At 38.5% G+C, this 18,965-nt stretch overlaps 1 protein-coding gene across 3 annotated transcripts in view; it reads left to right on the top strand.

Annotated features, from left to right (window-relative positions):
- CXADR (CXADR Ig-like cell adhesion molecule) overlaps nt 1-18,965 on the top strand; it is a 226,915-nt gene that overhangs the window by 173,970 nt on the left and 33,980 nt on the right. Inside the window, exons 10-11 of one of the 3 annotated variants that reach the window (XR_012021211.1) lie at nt 6,899-6,974; nt 7,606-7,865. The exons of the other annotated variants lie outside the window; for them this stretch is intronic. The gene's annotated coding sequence lies outside the window, so the exon portion shown is untranslated. The remainder of the gene's footprint in view (nt 1-6,898; nt 6,975-7,605; nt 7,866-18,965) is intronic. 3 annotated transcript variants of the gene reach the window in all.

The raw sequence follows: 18,965 nt of genomic DNA on the forward strand, positions 1-18,965 counted from the left end.
TGAGAGAGAGAGAGAGAGTGAGCACACGTGCACAAGCTGGTGGAGGGGCAGAGGGAGAGAGACAAGCAGATTCCATGCTTAGCAGTGAGCCTGACTTGGGGCTTGGTCCCAGGACCCCAAGATCATGACCTGAGCCAAAGGCAGACCCTTCGCTAACTGAACCACCCAGGCACCCCTGGCTTCACATTTTTTGTGTGAAGCTTTACAATGACACAAAAAACAGAAACTCAGTTCTAAAAAAAATTATGTGGCAAGATGATCAGATTTAGCAGTCTGGGCAAATTCTGTGAAATAGTTACCTGAAGTACAAATTATGTGAGTGAGGCTATAGAAACTCAATTCTTAGAAGGCTTTCTTTTATCAAATATAATTATTAGGCCAATTGCCATAACTTTATAGATGCTGAGGGCTTTCCAGAAGGGTGTCATATATGCTCCCTCATATTGTATACATAATTTAAAAATCTCCAAGGAGATACCTTGGGAAGACTCTAAATAGGAGTGATCGAATCCTAACCAATTAATTTTTTTTCTTTTTTGGTTTTATTTATTTATTCATGAGAATAGAGAGAGAGAGAGAGAGGCAGAGACACAGGCAGAGGGAGAAGCAGGCTCCATGCAGGGAGCCCGCCGTGGGACTCGATTCCGTGTCTCCAGGATCACGCCCTGGGCTGAAGGCAGCGCTAAACTGCTGAGCCACCCGGGCTGCCCCTTTTTTTCTTTCTAACATCTGTTTTATCAATGTAATTCCATCTGGCTGAATTGAGAAAGTATTTATTACATTTTGTAAAAGGGCAGCCCCTTTACTAAATTAAAAATGTTAACTAAATAGAAATATCTAGATCACATGCCTGATCCCTTCGTGATGTGCTATAAATCTGAGCTTCCCAGGTAAACATTCAATAAAAAGGCTTTAGACCTAGGGTTTCTACTACTGGTTTTCTACATGATTAGGTATAGAATATTTTAGAAAAATATAGACATTTATGATTTTAATTTACTTTTTTTTTTTTTGGCTTTGACTCAAAGCAGGCTTAATTGTGGCCTACTTTGCATGTGCTTAGTAGAGTTCCTGCTTTAAAATGTTTGTTATTTTAAAAATAATAACATGCACTGTATGTTAACTAACTAGAATTTAAATAAAACTTTGAAAAAAATAGATCTGCTTGATTAAAATACCTATAAAAAATACCTATAAAATTCTGTGCACTGAGAAGTCTCCTTCCTATGGCATCCTCCGTTGTCCCAGTTGGCACCCTCCTTCCAATAAGGTAACCACATTTATTTCATTAATCTTGAATTTTTTATGGCATTTTTGTGGAGGAGGGGGGAGGGAGAGAAATAACTTTATAATATATAAATAAGTACAAATGTTATTCTATGCCCTTTTTACATAAATGGCAGGCAGCATACTATATAAGTTGTTCTACATCTGTTTTTCATATTTATTAATATGTTTTGCAGGTAATTATCTAAGAGTACATAAATAGCTTCCTCCTTTTTATAGCTGCATAATATTGTTTTGGATTGTTTCCAATTTTGTGCTGTTACAAAAAGTGTATCAGTGAGTAACTATGTACATATGCCACTTTACAAATGTGCAGGTATTTCTGTAGAATAAAAAAGTTAGAATTGGAATTGTTAATTCCAAGAATATGTTATGAATTTGTTACTCTTGTATGTGTTGTCCAGGTACATTACATTAGGGGTTGTACCAAGTTATAGCCTCACCAAACTGTGCCAGTTTTTCTACAGTTTAATCAGCATTGTGCACTATCAAACTTTTGGTTTTTAAATCCATCCAAGAGATAAAAATAACAGTTTTAATCCGCATTCCTATATTATGAGGGATATTACACATCATTTTCATGTATTTGAGACCTATTTACATTTCCTTTTTGGTGAATTATCTATATCCTTTATCCATTTTTATTACTTTTTAAAAAAGATTTTATTTATTCATGAGAGACACACAGAGAGAGGCAGAGGCTTAGGCAGAGGGAGAAGCAGGCTCCGCACAGGGAACCTGATACAGGACTTGATCCCAGGACCCTGGGATCACAACCTGAGCCAAAGGCAGACACTCAACCACTGAACCACCCAGGTGCCCCCGTATTGCTTTTTTCTTATTTGTTGAAACATACTTTATATTTTAGGAATATTAGGTCTTTATCTACATTTCGTATATCTTTACCAATTTGTCATTTGTTTTGATTTTGCTTATAGACTTTCTATTTTTGATTCTCTGATTTGTTTTCCCACATAGCAGTTTTGGTTATGTGGTTAAATTTATAAATTTGTTTTTCTTTTATTTATTTTTTTTGTTTTTGTTTTTGTTTTTGTTTTTCTTTTAAAACTTCTGGATGTTTTAGTCATCATCAGAGAGATCTCTCCTTGTTTTTTTCTCCTAGTACATTTATGGTTTTATTTTTTTTATTTCATCTTTTGTTTCATTAAGAATTTTTTCTGGTGTACATTGTAAAATTTGAATTTTATGTTAATTTACCCCTCAGATGGCTACCCACTTGTCCTAACAGTATATATTAAATAGCTTATCTTTTCCCCTACTAATCTGAATTGCTATCCTTAATCCTCTTATGCATTTTGGTCTATTTTTAGACATTTTATTCTGTGACTTGATCTGTTTATTCATGGGTCAGACAACACTACTGTACCTGTTAAGACTTTAAAATATATTTCAATACCCAGAAGTTACAGTCCTCGTGCATTGCTCTTCATTGCTAGTTTTCCTGGCTGTTTTTCCCTATTCACTTTTTGAAAATGTACTTCAGCATTATCTTGGCTAGTTAAAACAAATATTATTGTATTGAAAGGATAAGAAAACTTATGAGTAATTGACATCTTTATGATGAGTTTTTTCTCGTACTGAAACAAGGTATGCCTTTCCTTTTGATCAGTTCTTCTTTTGCATTCTTCAGAGGGTTTTAAATTTTTCTACCTTTAGCTTTTGTTCATTTTTTAAGATAATTCTTAGATGTTCTGAAATTTTTGTTGCTCTTGTAGATTAGATCATCCCTTCAAAGCTATTGACACATATAAGAACAAATACAAATTAAAAGTAAGAGGTTTAATTCTCTCTGTTGAAAACAAGGGAAGAGATGTTCCTCCCCTTCTTTTTCTTAGAAATTTATAATTAGAAGTGCTTTCTCTTCTCTTTGAACTGTATATAAATTCTTATGAAAACTGCATAGGCCTTTTGTCAGCTTTTCATCTGAGGAATGCCTTTCTCAAGAACTCAGGAATCAAAAAAAAAAGAACTCAGGAATCATCTCCTTTCCATGTAAACATCCAAGGAAGATAGCACCCTATTTCCAAGTTTCCACAGGAGGGCAGGTGCCTAACTTTAGCTGACCTGGCTCCCAGTTGTAAAACTACCTCCTGTCATGGAAATACGAGAAGTTTGTTTTTTCTTTGTCAATTAACTAACACAGATGGGCACTTCAATTGCCAGGTAAATTTAGGATGAACTATGTGAAATAAAGTGGTGCTGTTAAGTCTTATGACTTAAGGACTAGTTATTGTCTATCTTGAGAACATGTATGCACTGTGTTGGATCTGCCTTGACTATGTTGCTGAAGAGTGAGATTTCTCTCTGCCTTTGCAATCTCTTATGAGATTCCCTGTGATATGTATGACATTCTAATTTAATGATCATTTAGTAATAAAATTGTTTTTTCTCTACTGTCTTTGTGGAGAGGATTTCTGGATTGGGAGATTTTGTTTTTAGTTGTATTTCCTCACATTCAGTTAGGAGTTGTGTCACTTGTCCTCCTTCTTCAATTGCAGCCACCATTTGGGACTCCGCAGGTGACCTTGAAGATGAAAATGTCCTCTCTATGTTGGCTAAGATGTTAAGGAAAAAGGAAGAATCTGGGAGCCTGTTGACTATGGAATCACTGTACCAGCCTTGAATTGCTTAGCTTTATATTTCTTTCATATGAGGGAAAAAGAAATTCTCTTGTTTCAGCCACTGTTAATTTTGGTTGTTCTGTTAAATGAGGCTGAATCAGTTATTCTAACTGATACATTGCCAGAAAGAATAACTTCAGATAAAATAAAGCCAAATCAGCTTTCTTATTTAAGCATCCTTTAACATTTAACTGTTTTTTTGCTTACACCCATGTACTGCAAGTCACTGATTTAGTTATCGAGACATGCATTTTGTAACCAGTTTATTTTTAGTCTTACCATGAAGCCATTTGTTCAAATTTAAATGTCCTCTAGTGCTTTTCTGGCTTTAAAAAATGACTAAGATGGACTTTTGATAATACATGTCTTTATCTTTTACAGATAAAAATACTAAACATTGGTCACATTTTTGAGTATCAATCCACCATTAATGCATATGTTGGAATTGGCCTATGATGCTCTTAAGGGCAATCTTGACCTTCTCATAGACTCACTTCTATGCAGGGGACTGGAAGGGTCTTCAGCTTTTGTTAAAAGATGTTAATTCAGTTCTAGCTTTGCTGATGATTAAAACCCATCATTCTGTCCTACAGCAGCACTGGAGAATATCTCCAGGCACTTGTCAGGAAGTATAACATTAAATTCATAGCCACTTAGTATGAAGTAAATGCCCTCCGAGAAGAGTAATATCTATGGAGGATAGCTTGAAGAATATGCAGTCTTTCCTTTCTTCAGATGATCTGAAATCCATCCTTAAGTCAAGCAGATCCTCCTAGGGCTATTTGTCTGGGTGCTATTGTTTTGGTACCTTGTACAATGGCTTTTACTCAATTATATTTTGTTGTTGCAACTCCTGCCTACATTTAAAGATATTATAAATAATAGCTGTGTGGAGTTATTCTAATTACTATAAGGCTATTATTGACTCAGTTATTCATTTCATCGCATGTTTTTTTTTTTTTATGAGGTCACATGCAATAACTTTCTATTTGGTTTCATTACAAAACTGTGCATTTATAGAGTGGTTACTTTTGATTGAACAATTGGTTTGTTTTATGGATTATGGATTATTTTATGCATTTTTGTGTGGCATATAGTTTACTAAATCTGATGACATCTTTTTCTGAAACGGACATCAGAATAAACCCTTGGCTTAATGTAGTTTCCCATTTCATACTTTTTCACATATTGTCTTTCTTTTTCATGATCTCTGTTCCTGTGACTTTTTCCTCTTTGGGCTCATATCTTTGGTTTTGTCTCTTTGGATTAAGGGTGAAGAAACCTACTTGTTCACTCTGTTTTTCTTAGCAGGATAAGCAAACAAACAAAATCACTTTTTTTTTTTTTTTAAGAGTGGAGAAGTTTCATTGAGCTCTTAAGAAAAGGAGCTTCAAAGTTGACAGCATTTTAGAATGATTATTTCAAGAAAAATTGGAATCTCTACTCTATTTTTCAGGCTAATAATTTAGTTACTTAGTATTTAAACTTGTTTAGGATTCTTATTTTATCTCATTTAAAAAAAAAATTGATGATACATCCATGCAGCTGTAAATGCAAAAGAACAAAAAAGTATGGAATGAAAACTCTCCCACATCATAGTCCCCAAGTTCCTTTCCCTTGGAAGTTACCAATGTTATGTTTCTTTTGTACTATATTTTTGGGTATACTTTTTGTATAAGCAAACAAATATATATAAATGTTTTCTTCTGATTTTTTAAAAAGATTTTATTTATTCATGAGAGACACAGAGAGAGGCAGAGACACAGGCAGAGGGAAAAAAGCAGGCTCCACTCAGGGAGCCCTATGTGAGACTCGATTCGATTTCCTGACTCCAGGATCATGCCCTGAGCTGGAAGGCAGATGCTTAACCGCTGAGTCACCCAGGCATCCCTTCTTATTTTTTTATGGTAATATACCCATCTCAGTGTGCTGCCTTCCCCTTTTGTCAAAAATGGTATATATTAGAGCTTCCTCCATCTTAGTGCATAGAGTGCTGTCCCATTCTTTGTTCCAGTGGCCAAGTGTCTTATGGTGATACTTTATTTGACCACTTCTCTATTCATGGTCATTTTAGTCATTGCTAATCTTTTAAAAATTGTTAATACAAACAATATTTTATTGGATAACCAGTTTGCCTATTTGAATCTATCTGCAAGATACCATCCTAGAAGTATGACTTTCAGCTCACTTTGTACATGTATTTTAAGTTTTCATGGATATTGCCAACTTGCTGTCCATAGAAGTAGTACTAATTTACATTCCCCCAGCTATTTTTGTATTACTTCTTAAATGAGGCCCTCAAAGCATCAAATTACTTTATGTCATTTAAGTGTTACACAGAATTAACCATAGATGGTCTTTGCCCTTAAGAACTAGCATTCACAAGGAATGAATTTTTTCTAAGCACACACATATTTTATAATTGTTCAGCATTTTGTAATTTACTTGCCCACATTTCTTTGTTGCTTTAGAAAAGTCAGGAAGAGTGAGCGTGGGAAACTGTCAGAAACAGCTAGGAAGGTAGTTAAACAGTAGTCCTCCCTTGCCCCAGGGCCCATCATGTTGTCTCAGACTGGCTTTCTCCTGGAATTAAAAGAGGCCTGTGGCTGCAGGAGATGAGGGTGGGGAGAGATGAGCTGAAGTCTGGTGTCTAAAAGTGGAAACTTAAACATAGCCTTGCTCAGGAAACTTTCCAAACTACAAATTACTCTTAACTTTAAGAAAAAAAAAAAAAGGGAGGGGGCTCCAAACCATCCCCATGAAGGATTCTGATGTGAAAGAATAAAAAGGCAATTTACAAACAATGTCCTCTGCACTGGCTGGCAACAACCATGAAGAAACATCTAGTTTCCCAGGGGTGGGCCTGGAGACATAGCTCTGTCTCCAAATGGCTCTAATAACCATTTCTGCCCCTCTCATTTTACCTGTGAAATAAAAGGACAAATATATTTTTCTCTTTGTTAAAACAGAATCTCAGAGACTTCACCTGCTTTGCCCTGGGATCCCACGATGGAGATGTGGCCAACAGAGCAAGAATTTGAGAAGGTTGTGCTACCCGCCTCTATCACAGGCCTCGGGGCTTCTGTTCTCACTTCCAGGAGAAGCCAGAACTCTGCCTCAAACTCAGGGCCCTCCCTCCCAAAGTCGATCCCACACTATTGTGACTTATTCTCGGATTAATCCTTTTCGCAAAATCTGCATTCCAACACAGAATTACATGCTCATCTGGTAACATACTCTTCTTTTCCACTTCATGTCTTTATGATCTTCCTGTGCCTGGAAGATTCTTTTCCCCATTTAGGACACATCACAATTCTAGCCGCTCTGTGCATTCATTAAATATCCCCTAACCCTGCTCCAACAAGCTCTGTGGAATCTCTCCCTTGGCCAGACGCATGCTGCACTTTCTCATACTTCTCATCTGGCATTCTGGGCAGAGCTGCTTGTTTCTGAATTTGCTTCTTATCTTCCTCTGCATTGGATTATAAGCCCTTTTGTGGCACAAACCATTATCCTTATATCCACTGCTGTGCCTGACTCACTTGAGGGGTTTAAATAAACACGCGGGTGTGCACATGTACACACCGACATGCACGCATCCATGTGAGTGTATTTAGCATAGGCATAAAGCAGTTATGATTAAATGAATGAAGAAGTGTAACTTTTTTTCTTGTAGGTTGAACGATGGAGGAAGACATTTATTATAATTGATGCAACCAGAAGATATTTTTTCCTCCAAGTCTCATTAACCAGTGGTTCTCAATGCTGTCAGGATCACCTGCATAAGATTGTTAAAACTCAGGGTGCTGGGCCCCACCACCAGACTTTGATTCAGTGGGTTTGAGATGGTATATTTCTGACAAATTCCCAGGTGCTGCCGATGCTGCAGGTTCAAGCACCAGATTTTGAGACCCACTGAAATAAGCTATTACTTGTGTAAGTATAGTGACATAATTATTCCTCAGTCACTTTTGTCTAATTAGCCCTGGTATGTTTCCTCAGGAGGATGTTTGATAGATTCCAGAAACAGTTTGGACTGTGTCAGTGTGTCAGTGGACTGTGACTGATGGGAAGACCAAGCTTCGTGGAGGGCATTGTTTGGGAATTCTTGCTCCCTCAAGCCTGTGAGGGAACCAAAGAAATCCTTTTTCCACGTCCCCTACCTCCCAGAGGAAAGACAGTAGACTTGAAGGTCAATCAGTATTTAAACTTTGGTGCTCTGTTGTGATAATGCCTGGGATGGTACACATCTCAAAGAGATAAGTGCTGTACTGACATGGAACTTGTGTGGTTTTAATGCCTTATTTTTTAAGAGAATGGAATTACAAGGACACAGTCTATGGGATCCAGCACAAAATGAAAATGAGGGGTCTTTTGATAAAGAATTATGAAGAATTTCAGGGTGGCAATAGCAGAGCATAAAGTGCCTTTGAGGTCCTTCTCATGTAGAGCCCGTGAGACTGCTCAGGTCACGTGTCCATGAGGTTAGTCCTGACTTTGGCTGCATAAGGGTTTCCAGCCATTTCTGGAAGAGAAAGCAAATGGCAGGGGTAAAAACAGGGTGAGGCAGAGGAATTGTATGATGCCTGTGGAGATGGTGGAGCAGGAGGCTGGAGTTAGAGCTGACTTTTCTGGTCCTTCTTTCTCTCCACTTTGTTACTGTGGTGCTTTTCCCCCCTCAGAATAGAGAGCAATGAAGGGTGGGCGTGTCCCTCAGGATAAATGGGCCATGATGGCTTAAGAAAGAATGCCAAGGACGCCACCAGCCTGCCACCCCCTGCCAAGCAGGGAAGAGTCTGAGAAGTGCCAGGCTGGCTGGGGAGCAGTGGGTCACCCCAGGAGCCTACCAGAACTTAGAGTTGATGCAGTTCTCCCCGTCCAGCCCTCTTTTTGCATCTTTTTCTTGAGGTGTTTTTTTTTTTATGACATATATTATTTTTCTGTGCAAATTTTTTTTTTTTTGGAAAACACATTTATTTAAAAAATAAAGGGATCTCTAGGTTTCCATTAAGTGCCTCCTAGATGGCAAGCTCCTTGGGAGAGGGGATCTAGTCCCATGAGTATTGGTGTCCTTTTTTTTTTTTTCTCCTTATTTAAAGATTTTATTTATTTATTCATGAGAGACACACAGAGAGGCAGAAACATAGGGAGAGGGAGAAGCAGGCTCCTTGCAGGACCCTGGGATCACGACCTGAGCCAAAGGCAGACGCTGAACTACGGAGCCACCCAGGTGTCCTGCATCTTGGTCCTTGTTCCCAGTACAGTGCTAAGCCCACAGACAAAGTGAGGTACAGTTATGATGAAAAGTTCAACAGAATTGCTTCTGACATTTGCTCTGAAACTTCAAATATGCTGCATAGTGTCTAGCATAGTGTCATTGTTTAAATATTTTAAAAGAAAACAGCTAATTTGAAGGACACTTTTAGGTTATGAGCTAAAGTTTTGTTAGCTTTGTTATGGAATTTTTCTTGTTATAGTAAAACCCTTTGCTAGAATACATATGCAAAAAAAAATTAAGGCCTTTGAGAGTTAATGTGACACAAAGTTGCTGTGTGATCTGAGTAGCCAATTAATAAGCCTGGGCCTTCTTTTTTTACATTCATTAATTTGTCTTCTAATTGAGCAATCAATTAACACCCATTTATTGAGTCAGGCTTTTCTAAGCACAGAGGATCTTCACACATACAAGCAGACATAAGTACATGTGTACTAGTTCTTACCTTATCAACTGGTGTTCATGGAAAGGTAAAGAAAGAACAGTGTGATTATGACATGTGCCAAAATGGTAGTGGTTGTAAAAGGGCTCTGTGAACCTGGGGGAGGAGTCCCCTCTCTCTGCCTGGGAAGCTGAGACAGATTTTACCAAGGGGATGCACCTGAGAAGAATCTCCAGGAGTGGTGGATGAGCTCCCTGGAATTGGCCTCAAACTTCTCAGCATGTCAGTCGAAATGGAAGAATCCCTAAAGTTCCCTGCAGAGCTCGAGTAGGCTTTAAAAGATGGCCTAAAAATGTTTGGGAGCAACACATATTTCTATACACCCTATTTTTTTCTCTCAGGCACTCACAGCTAGTTCCTATTCCAAGAACATAACTGTTTGACCACATGGTTCTTTTGTTGTGGTGAGCAGACTGTCCTTAATATTTTTCTTAAGGAGCATAATTTCTGTCCTCACCACCCTCCGCCCTCATATACTGGTTTCTTCTTTTCACTCCACTTTTTTAAAAAAAGATCCTTGATAAAGCCTTGTTTTACAGAACCCTCTTGAGGAAGAGCTAATTAGTTTTCTCAGCAAAATTAAAGGTGAATCATCTTTGAGACTCATAGACCTTTATACATTTCTGAATTCTTCAATTTCCAGTAAGATTCCTTTATCTTCTGGTGGTTTTTGTTTGTTTGGTTGGTTTGGTTTTTTTGCTGATCATCATTTATAGTGCAAATAGATTCCTTAACTCTCTCTTAGGAGGGTGGAAAAGAATCTGTTTCTGAAGAAACCATGTGATGCTTAAGACTTTCATGATTACATTAATTTGGGGGAACATTTCAATGTGACCCTTTTTAAAAGAAAAAGTGTACAAAGTTTCATCCTGCCAATTCTTTATTGTCTGAGAACTTGTTAAAAAAGGAGGCTCCTGAAGACCCAGAATTCCTGCAACAGGCAGTTTTGACCTTGAGCAACAATTCTGTGTTCTCAAAAATGGCTACAATGGAACCTTTGAAGCTTTGTGGAAATGAAAAGTATAGCAACTTCTTAGAACCTCAGGTTCTCTAGCTACTAAACTACAATGTTAATTCCCATCCCATGATGTGTGATGATGTTGCTTCAGTTTTATTTCTTCATCATTGTTTTGAACAATGGGAGTGAGGGGGCATGGATAGATGGAGAATATCCCACATATGGGTTTTGTTTGTTTGTTTGTTTTTATAGTGTGACACACATGAGTGTTTAATAAGGGTCTTCTGGTGATTACTTGTGTCAGTCATCATTGAGGGAAGCATAGAAACTACTGAGTTTTGTGCTTCCCTAAGATAAAGATACCGGGCCCTTCATCTCCCAATTTCTGCTCCAGCTTTAGGGGTGGAGGTGGAGATTGCAAGAGCTCAGAGAAATAGGTTTGATGGGAGGCCTACACTCTTCAGCCTCCCAGGGAACTGCATTCACCTTCCTGCCCCCACCCCCTCCCTACTCTTTACACAATTGGAGCAAAAATGCTTTTTGTCTATTTTATGGCTTTACTCTGCCTCCTTCATTCCTCATCACCTCCTCCTGCAAAATTTGAACTCCGTAAGCAAAAGATGTTGCTACTAATTTTCAACAATTTCAGGACAGCTGAAAAGGTTGAAATAATTTGAGTTTGATTCTCTCCCCTGCGTCCCCTGCATATTTAACCACGGACTTAAAAGCAAAGTTCTAAGAGTTATTGAAACAGGGTTTACTTGGCAACTGTCACATCTGCTAGGGCATCAGTGTTCCCTCCGTGTCCCTTCCTCCTGTGGAAACTCTCTTTTAAATATTGCTTCCACCGCTAAACTAAAGACAAAATAAAGATGAAGTATGATGACAAATTCCTAAGAAATGTTTCACGATTCTCTCATTCAGAGTAAGGTAGAGTTAGCCATTCACTTAAAAAACAAAAACCATCCTTCTCAGCAGAATTCACTTTTGTTTTTCTCTCTGTAATTTACTGCCTGGTTAGGGTTTAATAACACAATATACTCTAGTTCACTGCCCCCATAAAATTTGCAGGCGGAAAAACAGCTACAGTCGGATACGTTCCCACTCTGGGTAAAGAAATGAAATCCCAGAGTTTAATCTTGGTGGCAGTGGAGCTGTGAAATGATAAGACAAATCAAGTTTACCAGACATTTTTGCTGAGATCAGGTTGCTAGCCACTCAAGCGCTGCAAACCCCCTGGGGGCCTATCTCATTCAGCACACTCCCCTGCTCTCACTTGGCTTAATTTCTGAACATTTATTTATGTTGATTGTTAGTATCAAGTGATGCAATATTTTAAGAGTCATGAAGTAGCTGAATAGTGCTTCCAGAGCTTTTCCAAACAGAGAACACTCTTGCATGCCAGAGGGGTTAAATCTAAAGTGCTTTCAACATGATTTTACTTTCTGTTTCTTAAGAGAAGCATTTTTCACTTCATTGGTATTAAAGGGGATGCAGGATGTGATGGGGTGCTGATTGTTGAATTATGAGAGATGCCGGTTTATGTGTCTGTTGCAAAATGAGACCTGGGGATGGGTTTATGAATAGGCATTTGGATGCTAGCTGAAGAAACAGCCTCTTTTGTTAGTTGTCTCCTAGTTTTTAAACTAAAAGATCACCTATGATCTGGTCCATTTAATTAATATCACATGACTAATTGAATGTATAATATCTCTCCTTTCATAGAAACTCTTTAGCATGAGGGCTGTTTGCAAGGCAAATCTGCGGATGCTTAAAAACCCAAACAAATAGAATCCTAACAGGAGTTAAGAGCAGTACATTTTGTACATTGATACTAGAATTACTAAACGTTGGACCTAGCAGCTGAGCCCAGACCTTGTTAGCCAGAATGCCTGGTCTCAAACCCCAACTTCACCACTTATAAGCTTCCTATGTGGTCAACTCAATCTTGTGCCTCAGTCTCCCATCCATAAAGTAATAGTACCCACCTCTTAGGTTTCTTAGGAGACTAACTCATTTAATATATGTAAACCATTAGAGCACTTTATGGCACTCGATCTCTGTTGTTTTGTCGTTATTTGCTATTATCATTTATCCCAAGTCCTCTGGTCAAATATCCTGACTTCTAGTTCAGTGCTCTTCTTTTATACTACTGCTACCCAGAGAAGAATCTAATTTGTAGGCTCAAGTGGGCTACATCATGTTGGTAGACACAGAAATTGGAAGTGTGTGTGTTTGTATGCGCGTGCGCCCCTGTGCATCTCAACTATGGCAGTCTCTACTTCAAATCATGCTACAGAAGGGTACTTGAAAGAAATGTTTCTGTCTCCTTCCATTGAGGCAGGCCATCTAGAATATTGTAGGTGGATGTGTCCTTAGCCATCGCTCTCACTGCCCTCCCCCAGAGTGACCTTTCATGCAAATGTTGAGCCTCTTCTTCCAATGGAAATTTTAAGGTCATCAGTCATGTAGTTAGCAGCTGAAAAACCTTCTCAAAGAAATGTCTTGGCCAAAGAGCTTGTTATAGGCTGTGTTTGTACAAGTCATCTTAGTGGGACTTTGGAATTGGCCAATCATTAGTAGTAATAATGGTTACAAATAACCAGCTCAATACCAAGAACATGCCTCCAAAAACTGTACATTTTTCTAAATGATACTAGATTTTCATCACTGGCCACAGTCAGCATTGGATTTACTGTTTTAGTTTTCAAGACTCTAGCTCTTTTCTGCAAACAAAAAAGTGTTTTTACCTCAAGGGCAAAATGTAAATGTGTGACATGTGCTTTTCCCCAGGCAAGTGACTCACTGCAGATGTAATGACAAGCTATCCTTCAGTTTGATAGTTGATCAGTGAACTGGATGTGGAACTGAAGGAAAACTGCAATGTTAGGAAGTTAGATAAGCAAGATTATCTCTAAAATAAACCTCTACTTATTAAAATTACTACTGCAGCTGAAGTTAATGGCTATCAAAATTTGGAAAGTGTATTCATAGATCCAATTCATTCCCTCAACATTAATTTAATAAGCATTTACTACCAGTCTCTGCAAGCATTGAGGATACAAAGACAAGGAGATACTGTCCTTGCCCTTAGGGCATTTTTAGTCTTTGGCTGAAACTGATCCTAAATAAATGCTTTCCAGAATAGAGCCATAAGCAAAGTGTTAAGGAAGCACAGAAATTTGGGAAATCTTTTCAGAAGATTAAACGCTTAAAAGTGGGTCTCAAAAGGTAAAAATAAATTTCTGGAGAGTGAGAGAGAGAGAGAGAGAGAGAGAGAGAGAATATGGGCAGGACATTCCAGAAACAGAAAGCATATATAGAGGCAGAGAGAAGGGGTTGTATAGGATATTCTTGGGGACTTAGCTGGAGAGAACATTGAAAAATGTAGTGAGAAATAAAGTTAGTAAAAGTAATTGGGTTCAAACATGCAGAATATCGAATACCCTCCTGATGGGTTTAAACCCCACCCTAAAGCAACATATCATCCACACATTTTTAAATATGAACGTGGCTTGGATAGATGTCTTTGAAAGCTGACATGGGAGATAGCCTGGACTATGGCTAAGGATGGGGAGAGTCTGGGCATTGGGGGAGTATGTTGGTCAGCTCAGGCTCTATAACAAAATCACAAACTGGGTGGTTTAAACAACAAATATTTATTTCTCACATTTCTGGAGGCCAAGAAGTCCAAGATCAAGATATTGGGTGATTTGGATCCCCATGAGAGCTCTTTTTCTGGCTTGCGGATGTCTGCTTTTTCACTATGTCTTCATAAGGCTAAGGGGGCAGAAGGAGGAAGGGGGTTTATATGTTGCAAGAGAGAACATTCTGTTCTCTCTTCTTTTTAGGAGGACACTAATCCCATTGTGGGCCCCCTCCCTCATGACCTCACCTAAACCCAATTACCTCCCAAATGCCCCAGCTCCTAACCCTATCTCATTGAGAGCTAAGGTTTTAACACATGAATTTCTGAAGGCACACAATGAGGGCATAACTGAGAGAATTAGAAGGCTATTTAATAACCAAGGCTTTAGATTTAGAATTAAGGTTGAGATAGTCATGGTGGCAAAAGATAGCTCCTAAACAATGTTCGTAGATCTTAGATAATCAAGTAAATATGTGAGGAGAGATAGAACTATGGGTTAGGGACGCCTGAGTAGCTGGGATGCCTGGGTGGCTCAGGGGTTGAGTGTCCGCCTTTGGCTCAGGTTGTGATCCCAGGCCTGCTTCTCCTTCTGCCGGTGTCTCTGCCTCTTTCTCTGTGTCTCTCATGAATTAATAAATAAAATATTAAAAAAAATAACTAAGGTTAGAGTTAAGGATTAAAACTGCCTGTGTAATGATTAAATTCACAGGTCTAAGAGTGAAACTCCTGAGTTCACTCCTCTAATTGTGTGATGTGGCACTTGGTTCTTAAATTCTCTGTACCTCAGTTTTCTGATCTGTAGAGTGGGGATAATAATTATACCTACCTCTTATAGAAGTTTTGAAAGTTAAATGTCATAAATTATATAAAGCACGAAGAACCATGCTTGCTGTTTAGGAAGACTACGTGCCAGATAGTATTTTATTACCTACAATAACAAAAAATAGTATTCACTACATTTTTGAATTGATTCTTTCAGATTGGTAACATTTGAAACTCTAAGGATCAGGATCTGTGATGAGAGCCATTATATGATTTTTTTTTCCTTTGTAAAAACCTTATCATTCATTTTTTAAGTGCTATGTTATCAGAAAATAGCCTTAATACATAAAATTCTTTATTTTCTAGCTTTCAGTGAATAAAACTTAAGAATAATAGTCAAAAATTTGTATTAAATGTTTTCCAATTCGATTTTTTTCCTCAGTTTTACATTTATATCATTAAAAAAGTCAGTTTGCATTTTCTGATGGAAAATAGCAGCCACATGCCTCTTCCCACCCCACCTTCACCCTCACTCCTCAGCATCACTTTGATCACTTGATTAAGGTGGAGTCTTAAAGTTATTCTTTTCTACTTCTATAATTTGTAAGTCATAATTATTTAGGGGGAGGTGTTTTGAGATTATACAACTCTTCCATCTCTCATGATAATTTATTCACTTTTTAAAATCAGTACAGACACATATTTTCCCATTTTATTCAGTTGATTCACTAATTGTTTTGATACCTAAATGGTCTCTGATTTAGTCAATAGGGGTCCCTCTAATGTGGCTTCTGTGTTCTTTTGACACGTCCACATCATTTTTTGAGCACTTTTCTAACTTTTTGGAACAAAAAGACTTATGTTCTTTTCCTACCCTAACCCTACAGTCAATCATTTCCCCAAAGGGCCTGATTTAGTAGAGAATGATTTGTAGAAATTAAGGTTTGGTTCTAAGTGATACTTGATGCTTTTATCTAGGGTCAGTCTAACAGACTCTTCCAGGGGACAAGCACATATAAATGTGTTTACATGTGTTTGCACCTATATTCCTCTATATCTACCTTGAAAATTATGAGTTTTCTCTATTATCTTCAATTCCAGTCAAGCCCACAGAGTTCATTCTAGTATTCTCCCTTTCCAATTTGTAACTCTTCAGGAGTGAGAAACCAGGTTCTCATTATCCTTAATATATTTATTTGCTCAATCTTTGTGATGTAACCAACTCTCCATCTATGTCCTACAGATGCCCTCATCAGCCCACTGAGGCTCTGACACCCCACAGCCAGGCTTTTATCTTTCCTGATGCCCGATTGGCGCCTTCCTTATCTCTCTGGTGGTCCATCCCCCTGCGTCAGCGCTGTCCCCAACCCCCAGCTCTAACACCCTGCACCAGCAAGCCCCCCTCTCACCCTCTGGACACCTGCTTATTTGTCTCACCTAGTAGTTCTTACACCGAATTGTTCTAGAAGGAAAGGGGAAGAGGCAACACAAACTTCTTGACTTTTCTTAGGGCATTTTGCTCATACTATTTCTAGCATCTCCAGTAATGTAATTTCACCTAAGTTGACTGATCAGAACAATTCAGCATCCCCTAGACATGTGGCCAAGCTGCAGGCTGCATTCAGACACCAGTTCTTGCTTTGCAGTAGTCTCTATATCTCTTCCTGTCTATTAGCACAACAGGAAACCAAGCAGTGGGTAATTGGATAGGGCCTCCTTTTACTTTTTTTTTCCTTTTACTTTTAATGAGCATTAAGTTAGTGGTAATGACTAAGAAGAGGTTATTTACCTAACAGTTTCAGATCTTCTTCTAAAGTTTCCTTGTATCTAAGTTTCCATTTCAAATTCACTTGGGTATGGGATTGGAATTTAGCTTAATGAGCATTGCTGGTCCAACTACCTTAGTCTTCTCATTGGTTCTAGGATGTGGTTCAGAAACATGTCATTTCTTCAAGAGAGATTAATATAATATATATAGAATATGGGGCACTTGGATTTTATTTTTATTTTTTATTTATTTTTATTTTTTAAAAAATTTTATTTATTTATGATAGTCACAGAGAGAGAGGCAGAGACAGAAGCAGGCTCCATGCACCGAGAGCCCAACGTGGGATTCGATCCCGGGTCTCCAGGATCGCGCCCTGGGCCAAAGGCAGGCGCTAAACCGCTGCACCACCCAGGGATCCCGGGGCATTTGGATTTTAGACATGCTGTTGTCATTTTCTTTCTGTTGACAGAGGAGTTTCCACCCACATTGTGCACAGTCCATTGAACATACTACTGCAATAATATATGACTTTAGCACTTCTGTCTTGAAGAACCATTTAGGAGCAATGTGGTATATGTCTTCCTTTTTTCTAGGTAATAGCAATGAGCATTTATAAGCTTTCATTTTTTCTCAGAATGAATTTTGCTGAAACTGCCTTTTTGATGTAGGGAAGGGACTTGTTGTCTTCAGGTTCTGATAACAACTGTTCCTGTAGCCTATCCTGATTGGCTTCCAGTATGAGGACATCTAGGATACTCTCTGGATTCACTCACAGTTGTCCTGGCTCAGACAAAACCTTGCTTTACTTAGCAGAGAAAACTTGCCCTATTTTTTTTTTTCTTTTCCCTGTGTTTTCCACTCTTGTTTTTTTTCTGTGGCCCATCAGAGTATGCAGAAATATCCTACAGAAATATCCTTGGCAGGAGATCTTGTGTGATAGAAATAAAAACTAGGAACCTAGGTACAGGTGGTATATCACAGGAGCTCTGGAAATGGAATTAGGGGATTTGAGATTTGGTCCTTGCCTCTGTGGCTAATGAGCTCTGTAAAATGCTTAAAAGTTTCTTAAGCCATTTAGGCTACTTCAGGAGGTGAGACTAGATCAGCAGTTTCTTACAGCGCTTTGTAGATACCCTAGGCTGTAGTCACTCAAAACTGACCTACACTTTGGTGCAGGTGACAGTTTGGGGGATCTGGGAGGACAGTCACTGAGAAGGTGTGAAGGGAGCTTTGCTCCGAGAATCTCCATGGTCTTTCATGTAGAACAGTAGCAGCATCTCTACATTCATATATATGTTCTTAAAGGATCTTTTTATTTTGAAGGGTTCTCCTACAAGAAAACAAAATCAAATCAAATCAAAGCTATGACACTCTTGAAGGCCCCTTTAGCACCACTTGTTTAGTCATTGCCTATGATGTTTATGTATCTCACAGGCTGGGGCACTTTGTTCTCTGAGATGAGACGAGTCTGTGTCAGTCTGGGATAGAAATTCCCTCCATACTTTGATAAGAAGCAGGGTAGCCCAGCAGGATGTGAACTTCTATTTGCTGTGCTTTGTTCACACAGGTATGAAGATGAAAAGAGATGGAAACAGCAAAGGAAATGTGGCTTTCTATGTCTGTAGCTCAACTCCCCCTGCATTTTCTTTTCTGTTAAGGGAAGCTCCCCCTATCTCCCTGAAGAGCAGCAGCACACAAGGCCCCCACATTGTTTTCTGGTGCTTTTCTGAGAAGCAGTGTAACAGCAACTTAGCTGCATTTTCTAGTTTCAGAGCTATCTGATCAGGACAAAAAAGGAACAAACTCCCCACTGCGAGGTAGCCAGAAATTTATTTACCCAGTTAATTGTGGGGAGCACTAGGGCTCTTCTATGACCCAGGACCATGTAAAGTTGTTTCAAGAATGTTTGCTTTGGGATAATGGTGTTTGAGATTTGGTGGCATCTTTCTGATACAAAATAATTCTAGAGAATTATTTGTGTGGTAGGGGTAGGAGAGACCAAAGATAAGAGATATACAAACCAAACATTCAATATTCCAAAACCTTTAGCAATTCGTCTAAAATTATTAGGTATTGAATCTACTGGGGGCTGTATTATAACTTTAACTTTAAAAGAAAAAAAGATTTTGTTTATTTGAGAGAGAGCACAAGCAGGGGGAATGGCAGAGGGAGAGGGAGGAGC

Source organism: Canis lupus, chromosome 30 (genome assembly GCF_048164855.1).
Source record: "Canis lupus baileyi chromosome 30, mCanLup2.hap1, whole genome shotgun sequence".
Classification (NCBI taxonomy): domain Eukaryota; kingdom Metazoa; phylum Chordata; class Mammalia; order Carnivora; family Canidae; genus Canis; species Canis lupus.